General features: G+C 53.4%; 1 pseudogene; it reads left to right on the forward strand.

Annotated features, from left to right (window-relative positions):
- Positions 1-279: 279 nt before the first annotated feature.
- Positions 280-605, forward strand: LOC119065456 (60S ribosomal protein L35a-like; annotated as a pseudogene).
- The last annotated feature ends 10062 nt before the right edge of the window (positions 606-10667 follow it).

The raw sequence follows: 10667 nt of genomic DNA on the forward strand, positions 1-10667 counted from the left end.
AAGAAAGAGAGACGTTTGCCTCTTCAGGTAGTATCTGCTCCTCTGAAGCATGGGAAATCGTATCTGAAGAAGGATACATAGCATGGAGCCCTCTGGATCCCAGAACATTCTACATAAAAACTAACACACAGTTGCTCGGATTATGAACTGGTGTCAACATCCAAACATGGAAAATGCACATTCTGATCCCACCAGGCCAAGCAGTGGGGCCTCAGATTTCCTTTCACCATCTTGAAGCCTGTGGAGCCTGCCAGGAAAAGGAAGTCTACAACGACAAATATGTTTGGAAGGATGTGGTCCAAGGCCATTATTGCTGGCTATAAATGGGGTCTCTGGGACCAGAGGGAGCACACAGCTCTTCTGAAAATTGTTTATGCTTGAGATGAAACTGAATTCTCTCTAGGCAAGAGATGTGCTTCTGTGTACAAAGCAAAGAAAAACACAGTGACTCCTGGTGGTAACCAAACAAAACCAGAGTAGTCTGGGGAATGGTAACTCGTGCTCATGGAATCAGTGCCATGGTTCATGCTAAATTCCAAAGCGATCTTCCTACTAAGGCCATGGGACAAAGAATCCATGTAATCCTGTACCCATCAAGGATTTAAATTTATTGATAAGTAAATAACAACCCTGACTGGTGTGGCTCCATTGGTTGGGGGCCTTCTGGCAAAGCGAAGGATTCCAGGTTGGGGCACATGGTTGGTCGTAGGTTCAGTCCTTCATCAAGACGCAAAGGGGGCAACTAATGAATGTTTCTTTCAAACATCGATGGTTCTCATCCTCTTTTTCTCGCTCCCTTCCCTCTCTCTAGAATATATAAATAACGTCTATTTTAAAAAGTAAGTAAATAAAAATGTGCATTCTGTTACTAAGAAAATTTAGCTGTAATGGAGGTCAGGAGCATATAATTACAGCAGAGAAAATCTAGAAAACATCCAAGTGTCAACAGAGAGTTTGTGTGTATTATTACACCATGTCAAAGTCATGGGATATGATGTGGTCATGTGAGATGTGGCTGTGAAGAAATGTTTACTAAATGGAAAGATATGCGTTATAATGCAGTTAAAATGAAAAATGCATGGTCCCTTCTTTCTAACTATAAATCCATATGTATAGCCATAGCAAATGCTAAGGGTCATCTCTGTTTGAGGAAATTGCAGGCAAGTTTTGGTCTTCCTTTGGTTTATCGGGGGCTTTCCGCCTCTGAAGTCAGTTCAATCCCTCTGAGTGAGGTTTCAGTGGGAACTTTAAAGAGATGCATCACTTTGTGATTCTATAGCCAAGACAGTATGGGGCGGGGCATGGTTCTGAGAGATGTGACAGGTACGGTGGTCACTGCCATGAGTCAGTCCACCATCCGCAGCTTTCTGGTGACATGCTGACCACAGCTGAGTTCTCTAATAGGACATTTTCATGGGGTAGGGGCCGATCTGAAGGGAAGGAAGGGTGGGGGCTGAGCTGGGCACGCCGGGCACACTGGCCGGCCCTGACACCAACAGCATCCACACAGCAGTGCCCCGGTGCCACACCCTGAGTCAAAGCACGCCCTTCACAGCCTCCCTTCGTGTCTCCAGCAACACAATCTAGAAGACATCGTTGTCCCCACTTTAAAGATAGGGAGACTGAGGCTCAGAGAAGGGCACCAGCTTGCCTGAAGTCTCACAGCTAAGCAGCACCAGAGCCAGGACCCAGATTCAGTCCAGGAGGACTCCCGAGGACATGTGATTGGAAAAGAGTGCCAACTTACAGCCAGAATTCTACCTACCCGCTCAACATGTCTCAGCTCCTACCATAGCCTCATGATGGGAAACTAGGCACAGAGAGGTTATACAACGTACCTGAGGCCACAAAGCCTGCAAGTATCAGAGCCTGGAACTACACATCCCCACTCACACCCCAGCTTCCACACAGGGGGATCGCTAGAGGGAGCTGAGCAGAGAGCCACCTCCTCTCCCTAAGGTCTTGGTGGGGAAACTGAGGCAGTTGTGGGTGGTTGCTGGGAGCGACTGATGACCCCCTTCCCAGGCACCCCTGCCTCTCTACCTGACCCTCTCTAGAGACCGAGGATCTGAGGTGTGGATTGACCTCCACTGGAGGTGCTCCCAAAGCCATGGAGTCTTATGAGGAAGCCCAAAGAGGGACAGTGACGTTCCCAAGGTGCCACAGCACAGTAGCAAGGCAGGGCCATGGACCTTCTCCCCAGGCACCACAGGCCGGAGTAAGGGGGTTGTCAAGGAGAAGGAAGGAGAAAGCCTGCCTCTTCCCGGCCGAGAGAGATTCTTCAAGTCTAGCAATCAGCATCTCTCCGGGCCAGGACACTGCGGCCTCCAGAGTCACCGTCTGTCCTTCATGACCTCATCTCTTGGCTGGGCCCCAGCACAGCACATGGTGCCTGGAATCAATACCTCCTGGCAGGGCCCAGGCCTCTCTTCTCTTCCTTACAGCCAACCCCCACCCCACTCCTGCCCCAGGTGGCCCTGCCCAGCAGCAAAGAGACGGGCCACCTGCCTCCTGCTCCAAGACAGGAAGTCGAGTCAGAGCCACCACCACTGCAGTCTGGAAGCGAAGCCCCGGAATCTTCAAGGAGCTCAAACTGATTCTCATTCCCAGCCGCTGGGAGAAGGCAGCCTCCTTTCAAATTCGAAAACCTCCCCACGCTCTCTGTCCCATGGCAGGCAGGCAGCTCACTTGGGCCAGTTTTTCTAGGCTTCAAGCGGGGTGATGAATGCAGCTTACAGAGTGGCTGTGGGGCTCCACTGACCAACACAGTGCCTCAAAACAGTAGGTGTTTAATAAATGCTACGTCCCTCCTCCCTTTAGGCTGGATGCTTATAAAGCAGGTTCGGGGTTGTTATCACACTCCACAGCACCCATCTGAAGCAGGCTTAGTGGAGACAAATGACTCCTACAGATGGGGCAGAGGAGGTTCGGGGACAGGTTTACAACCCAGCACTTTACGACATCCAAATGCAGTTCAAAGCTGCCTAAGAGTGCCTGGGCTGGAAAGCCTTTTGGCTACATGTCACCAGTTCACTCCTCATTTGCAGATGGGAAGGCCAGGGCACAGAAAGGTCAAGGTAGTGCTGAAGGTCACAGAGTAAGACAAAGGCGGAGGCCGACCGGAGCTTGGTGCCCACACTCCCAGGCCAGTGGGGATGGCAGTCTTCAGGGCCCGAGACTGGAGGACGCTGTGACAGGATGGGCCCTGCCACTGCGGTCGCACTTATCTTTTGGGAGCGCCCTTGCTCTCATGGTGCCCCAAGGGACTGATCATCCTGTGTCATGCACGTGGCTTCCCCAGGGCAGGTTCCTGTTGCCCAGGCACCACCAGCGTCAGGGCATTAAGCCTCAGTGTCCTGGGAGGGAAAAGAGAAGTGAGACTCTGACTAGGCTGCGGCTGTTAAATCAAGGCTCAGGCACCAGGCAAGCAACAGGTGAGAAAAGGGAGGGGTTGCTGGGCTGGGCAGGTTGCAGAGAGTGGTGGGCACCGAGGTGAGCAACAGAGCATGTGCCCCGATGAAAGGAGGGTGGGTAACTGCTCCAGCCGCTTTTTGCCAGGTTGAAATATAGGTTGTAGGGGCTTCTGGGTTGGTGTTGTTGATGTATTGTTTTTAAGAAATGCAATAAATACAGATTTTTATATAAAATTTCACTGGATCACTGACTCTCAGAAAGAACCCAAGAGCAGGCTGAAGGAGGCTCTGTCCAGCGAGGAGCACAGCAGCACAGGATTGGGCGTGGTGAAGACAGAGGGCCGGCACCCGGAGGCCTTCGGTGGACAAGGAGGCGTGGAGGCGGCAGCATGCTATCTGGGTCTGCACCTGGCACCTCCGTCCCAGCCTCACATGGGTGGGGATGGTCGCCATGTAGGCCACCCCTATTCTCTGCACTGTGACGCAGGACCCTCGTCCCGGCACCCTGAGATTAATGAGATCCCCATGAGCTGCCCTGGATTTGCAGCAGAGGCTGCAGGTTTGGGGCACTTCCTGGTGATACCCCCCCCTTCTCCGTCAACCCAGAGACCAGAGAGGAAAGTCAGGGTGGGAAGTGGCCACAGAGCTCCCTAGAATATGCTGTGCTATAGAGGGGGGCCCGTGAAAGCCAACCTTCCCACCTTGAGCATCGTGAATTTTATTCAGGACACACCCCATACCCATGCAGCTCACACCAGCTCAGAGTGGCGCACACCCGGTGTGGGCAGGGGCTGCCACGTGGGCCTTGAGAGGGCACAGTCCCTGCAGTAGGCAAAAAATGGCCCTCCCCCAAGACATCCAAGTCCTGGATCCTTTGAATGTATTATCTAACCGGGCAAAAGACGCTCTGCAGGTGTGGTTAAAGAATGTCGAGATGGAGGGATTATCCAGATTATCCAGGTGGGTACAAGGTCCTTATAAGGTGGAAGAGGGCAGCAGATCAGAGTCACTGAAACACTTGAAGCTGCTACGCTTTTGGCTTTGAAGATAGAAGACGAGGCCAGGAGCCTAGGAGTGCAGCGAGCCTCCAGAAATCAGAAGAGGCGAGGAGGACGATTCTCTCTGAGGGCCTCCAGAAGGAATGCAGCCCTGCCCACACCTTGATCTCATCCTTGTAATACCCACTGTGGACTTCTGACCTCCAGGACTATTAAGAGAATAAATGTGTTGAGCCACTGTGTTTGTGGTATTTGTTAGAGAAATGATAGCAAATACAGACACTAATCTGGCTTGTAGAGGTCTGAGGGAGGAGTGACCCAGGGCTGGGTGAGGGAGCCTGGAGCTCACCACCCGCACATCAGGGTCCCTGAGCGCACCTCCCATGAGACCATGTGCGGGAAGACCATGTCCCAGTCTTGGGTGACGCTGTGGACACAGGGGTGGCCCAGCCTCACCCAAGTTGGTCTGTGACATTCCACACCCGTTGCCTCAATCACTGATTCAGATAACCCAGGGCAAGGCCAACAGAGGGTGGCACACTCCTCCTCTAGAAATCGGCATAGAAATGATCCACTTTGTGCAAAGGCCAGAACCTCCGCTGGCTCTGCGGAAAATCCTGCAAGTGAGGCCTGGAACCACTGCAGCCATTCTGCCATCTTGAGGGGGTTAAACACTAAAGGAGGCAGATGAGAGAAGCTGAGGCCTGAGCCTGCACAAAGGCTGTGGAGAAGCAGACAGCGCCAGAATGAGGAGGCTTCAGACAGAGAAGGGGCAGGGGAAGGAGGAGAGCCAGCACCTCACCTACATTCTCCCGGCAGAAGCCCCATGAGAACTGAGGCCAGATCACGACCCTCCCCTGCTCAGACCCCCAGTGGCTTTTCTCACCCTGAGTAAAAGCCAAAGTCCTTACTGTGGCTACAAGGCCCTCCATGATCTGGCCCAGTGACCTCCCTGACCTCACCTCCCACCCTCTTCCCCTTCAGCCATTCTGTTCCATCCTGCCCCTGCTCTGTAATTCAAACACACCAGACACACGCCTGCCTTGGGGCCTGCTCCCGGGCCGTGCCCTGTGCCGAGTGTGCGCTCTCTCAGGTGCTCGCTTGGCTTGCTCCTCCATTTCAAGTCTTCACCCACAAGTCACCCTTTCAGCACGTACTTCCTTGACCACCCATCTAAGGCTGCAAATGCTGCCACTACTCTCCACCCCATTTCCTGCTTGGTTTTCTTCCTACTGCTTATTACATATCATTTATTCACTTATATCTTTTGTTAATCGACTAGCTCCCCAAGGGGAGGGACCTTCTCTGCTGTATCCCCGATGCCTAGAACAGTGCTTTACACAGCCCTCGCCAAACACCTACAGGAATCAGAACTAGGAGACCTCCAGATAGAAGCGCCCCCTCTGACACCCCCTGTGCATAGCCCCCCACTGCCATGGAGTTTGCTCTCAGGTGCCCCAACCTCCCATGCAGGTCGTGGCACCAGATCTGTGGAGGCTGCACAAACAACTTGGACTTAAAAAGGGCAGGCATTCCTGGGTGAACCCTCCTGCCACCCTGGCCCCGCTTCAGCCCCAGCCGCTGGCGCGCACAGGCACATGTGCCAACAGGCCAGTGTGCTGAGCATGGGTGCATCCTGGGAGCCTGGGGAGCAGCCCGCTTCGGTGGGTCACCACCAGCCCCTGCCCCGACGCTCCCTGGGAGACCCCCAAATATGCTACCTGAGTAGGTCCTGCTCCCAGACCCACGGACATGCACGCACACACACACTTCCTTTGGAAATTCCAAAATCTCAGAATTTTAAACTTTTGAAAATTTGTTTATTTCAATTTAGCTCATGATCTGTTCTTGAACGTCGAAGCCAGGGCAAACTGTATACTTCCAGACCCTCTGGCCCCTCAGGAGTCAAGCCAAAAAGGTCTCAGGAGGTCATTCTATGGCAGACTCAGCTGATAGCCCCCAGCACCATCCTGCTCCTCTTTCCCCGATTTTCAGCTGGGTTCCCAGAATAAAATACTATTCCTGGCCTCTCTTGTGTCTAGAAGTAGTTAGTTTTCACCCGTGGGATATAAGAAATAGTGTCCACTGAACAACAAAGAAAAAAATTTTTTAAAAAATAGTGTCCAGCATCAACTTCTGAAGCCTTTATCTGATAGCCACCACTACCCCCCGCCTCTGCCGCCTGCCTTTTCTTCTTCTCTCCTTCCTCTGTGCCTCTGCTTAGAACTAAGATGTGATGGCTAGAAGTCTCGCAGCCATTTTGCACCACAAAGACCAGATTTCTTCCTTGGTTTGGTGAAGCCAGGAGCTAGAAGGAGGCTGGTCCCCACATCAGCCCTGTACCACCTACCTCTAGGCTTAAGTATGAAAAAGAGAAAAGTTCCTCTCGTTTAAGTCATTACTCTTTGAGGTTTTCATTTATAGTCCAACCCTCTTATTGTAAACCTGGAGCAAGTGAGGCTAGAGTCAGGTACAGACCTGTGCAAGGCTGGACGATGAGTCACACCAGGGCCGGCATAGAACTGAGCACCTGCCTTGTTTTCTGATGAGCCCTTAGCTGGCTCTTCTGATCGCTGTACTGTGTTACAGGACTTTCTTCTCCCAAGGTCAGCTAGGCTATTCCTCTGCCTCGTTGCCACCCACGGAGGGCCCCTCAGAGGCAGCCCAGGGTGGAGGCAGTGGGAGATGTGTCCTGGGCCCCAGCAGGCATCAGTGCGTGAGCCGGGGCCAGCTGTTCCCCTCTGTGGCTGCATGCGCTTTGTCAGCCCCAAGGTCTGGCCTGCATGTCTCTCTTCCCTAGCCTCCCCCAGAACCCAGGATTCAACCTCACCTTAAGACCAGAGTCCCTCAGGGGTCCCCTCAGCCCAGGCTTGGGCTGCTTGGGCACCTAAGGTGACAGACAAGACACTTCCTCCCTGACAGTCCAGCCCAGTCCCTCTGCACATCAACTGGGACACCTGGGCTGCACACAAGAGCTGGAATCAGCCCCCTCGGAGTCCCAGCCTTGTCCTCTGGGCCCACCCAGGTAGGGACCAGTGCTCCCTGAGGCTGCTCCTCCCCACATTTATGTACATTTGCCACTTTCAGAATCCAGCGCTCCCAGAAATTCGGGTGAGAGTGGAGGAAAGGGAATGACAACTCATGGCGGTTCTCCCCCGCCCCCCCAAGGGCTTGCTTTTTATCTCCGTGGAGCTGCAGGAGCCGGTCCTGGCCTTGCTGGCACGGGAAGGGACCCAGCACGAGCGGAGCCCTGTCTGTACACCATGCAGCACGCTGAGTGCTCTTCACACATGATCTGCTTTAATTTTCATAACAATCCCCTAAGGTGTACTCAATTACCAGCCGCATTTCACAAGCAAGGAAACTAAGGTTCAGAGAAAGTTGCCTACTAGTTGCTGCCCCAGTGAATCCAGATTCGGCCGAGGTGTGCCCTTCTCCAAGACCCTCACTTGTGCTGGGCACCCAGCCGGCCCTGGTCCCTGGTCCCAGGCGCAGGCCCCACTGCCTCCAGGGCCCCTCCCTTGGTCCTCCCACAGCCCACAGCAGGACAAAACTCCAACTTGCAGAATACTTTATGAATAAGGTAACAGAAAGTTGTCCTGGCCCCTGTGCATGCCTTAAGTATTTAAATTCTTTTTCACAATTATCTCAAATAGTAATTATTGCAGGAGCAGATGCGCTTATCGCAGACAAGAAACCACCTGCCTTCCCATTTCTGTCAAAAGTGGAAACACTGACATTATTTTTGCGATTCGCTTCAATAGCTGTTTTCACTGTAAATACCACCTTAACCACAAGAAAAATACCCTGGGAGGCGCTGGAGGTATTCGAGGTTTCAGAGCCCGCGTCCCACAGGGACCGGGAGTGGCTCACAAGGACGCGGGCGGAAAGGGCGCGGAAGAGCGCTGCTCTCCACGCGGAGGGGCAGGGCCCCAGACGAGAGAGATGTCATCCTGGCGGGGGCTCACAAGGTGCTCCCCCAAACCCCTTCCTCCTTTCTGCCCCGACTCCCACCCCCACTGTCAACTCCAGCCACACACACTCGGCACAGCCCACCCTCCAGAAACACCTTGTTCACTCCGAAACACAACAAAATCAAGGCCTCAGCTCCAATATGAAGCTCTAAGAATTCAAAACCTGGAAGGGACCCGGCTTCCAAGAATGCTGCATTCTACGATCTGCAGGTCTCCAGTTTCACACAGCACAGGGGAAGTTCGGCAGCAGGGCGGTGTGGGGCGGGGGTGGGGGGGACATCAGGACTACACCCTGAAAATAGCCCGCCTTGGCAAGCTCCTTCCTCACAGAGCACTCCCTCCCTCTCAGTCAGAGCTGACTTGGGAGGGGGGTGGCCCCCCTGGACGTGTGCTAGCAGGGCCTGGATAGCCTCTTTGAGAAGTGGTGTCCAGCCCTGGGTCAGAAAGAGACCCTATGACAGCAGGATAAGCCATGGCCAGGCAGCAGGCATGCTGGACTCGAGTCACGTGTCTGCCACAGGGTGGCCTTGGCCAAGCTGCCAGTCCTCCCTGGGCCTCAGCACGTCATCTGTCAAATGGACAGGCAGCCCTGGAGGGGCCCCTTGGCCTCATTCTTGGGTAGTACATGTTGGGCAAGCCCTCCTCTTCACAATTTCCAGTGCTCTCATCTGAATAGCAGGTCTCTCCCGGCTCCACACACCCAAGTCAGTAACGCTTCTGTCATTATCAATTATTATCGTTGAGCATTTACTAAGTGTCAGGCACCACGCTGAGTATTAGCATGCGCTGTGCGTTGTGCTGGTTTTCTTGCACAGGGTTTCCCTGCTGTAGCCCCATAGTCATCCTCATCTTACAGATGGGGAACTGAAAGTCAGAGAGTGTAAGAGAGTGCCCAAGGCCACACAGCCATTTGGCTGAGGCACCCAAGACTGCAAGCAGACAATGTTACTGACACCTATGACAAGCCTTTAGAGATGGAACTGTTCCCATTTCCAGGATGTGGGCATTGAGGCTCAAAGGAGACTTGCTTTACCAGGAGTAGTGACATTGGGATTTTAGCAGGTGTCCCTGATGGCTAGGAGGGAGGAGCTTAAGAAGAGAGTAGCAAAGACGGATTCTGAGAAGCAAGGCGGGGGTGTTTCATATCCAGCCCTGGCTGCCTCAGGGCTCCCTCAGGGCTCAGATTTGAGCCCCATCCTCTGAACTCCTTGCAGGTCGTTTCTCTGCTGCCCTCTTATGATCAATGGAGTAAACGCAGCCTTTCTGAGCTATGCAGTTTGGGGGGCCTCTGGAGTCCACTTGAGTGAGGGAAGGGTACCTGGATGGGCAGAAGGCAAGGGGCCCTGGAGCATGGGGCACGGCCCTTCTCTCTAGGCTTGCTCACCCCACCCCCACCACTCCACTCCGGCACGTTCTCACCTCTCAGCCTCGGCCCTCTCGGGTCTTTCTGCCTGGGACACCCTTCGCTTCCTTTGCACGTGGTGGCTGCCTCCTCATCCTCCAGCTTCCTGATGCTCTCTGCCCTCAGCTCTGCTCTGCTGTCCATCTTTATACTCGTCACCACCTGACATCACATTTTAAATTTGTCCGTTGTCTATTTCTCCAGCACTATAATATCAGCCCCAGTGCCTGGCACACAAATGACTACATGAACATTCCCACCAAATGGGAATGGGCACCCCAACTTCTTCAACCTCCATTATGGTGCAGCTATGACTGAAAAGGGGGCACTTCCTGATGAGTTTGAGCCCAAGGATCTCAGCCCTTGCCCCCTGCTCCTCCTGCCACAGACTGTCCTGCAGAGAACTAGGGACAGCAGTCAGAACTCCTGCAGCCACCCATTTCCTGACTGAGCCACTCTCTCCTCACAGGATGGAGTCTCCAGAGACCACTGTGCACCTCAGTTTACTGAGGGGTCTAGAGCTGAGCACAGGAACTAGGGAGCTCGGAGGAGAGCAAAGCAAAGCTGTATATCCCCTTCCTTGCTGCAAGCATAGACCTTCTATGGTCTTCTGTGGTAATGTGGTCTTGATAGACAGTCATCAGCTCGAGAAACATTTCTTCACGCTGTTTCATGCTGGCACAGAGAGATGCGCAGAAATGAATGGATATACTGGCCTGGATACACTGGCCCAGTGTATCCCTTCACCCCACCACTTCTATCTGGCTCTGTGAGACTCTGGCTGAGTCTTTTCATGTCCTTGGCTTCAGTTCCTCTCAGGTACAGCATGGGTCTGGCGAGAATGGCTACAAAGTTCCCTGTGACCATGGAAACCTCCCTC

This window comes from Artibeus jamaicensis, unplaced genomic scaffold, assembly GCF_021234435.1.
Source record: "Artibeus jamaicensis isolate MK-2021 breed Jamaican fruit bat unplaced genomic scaffold, CSHL_Jam_final contig_793, whole genome shotgun sequence".
Taxonomy (NCBI): Eukaryota; Metazoa; Chordata; class Mammalia; order Chiroptera; family Phyllostomidae; genus Artibeus; species Artibeus jamaicensis.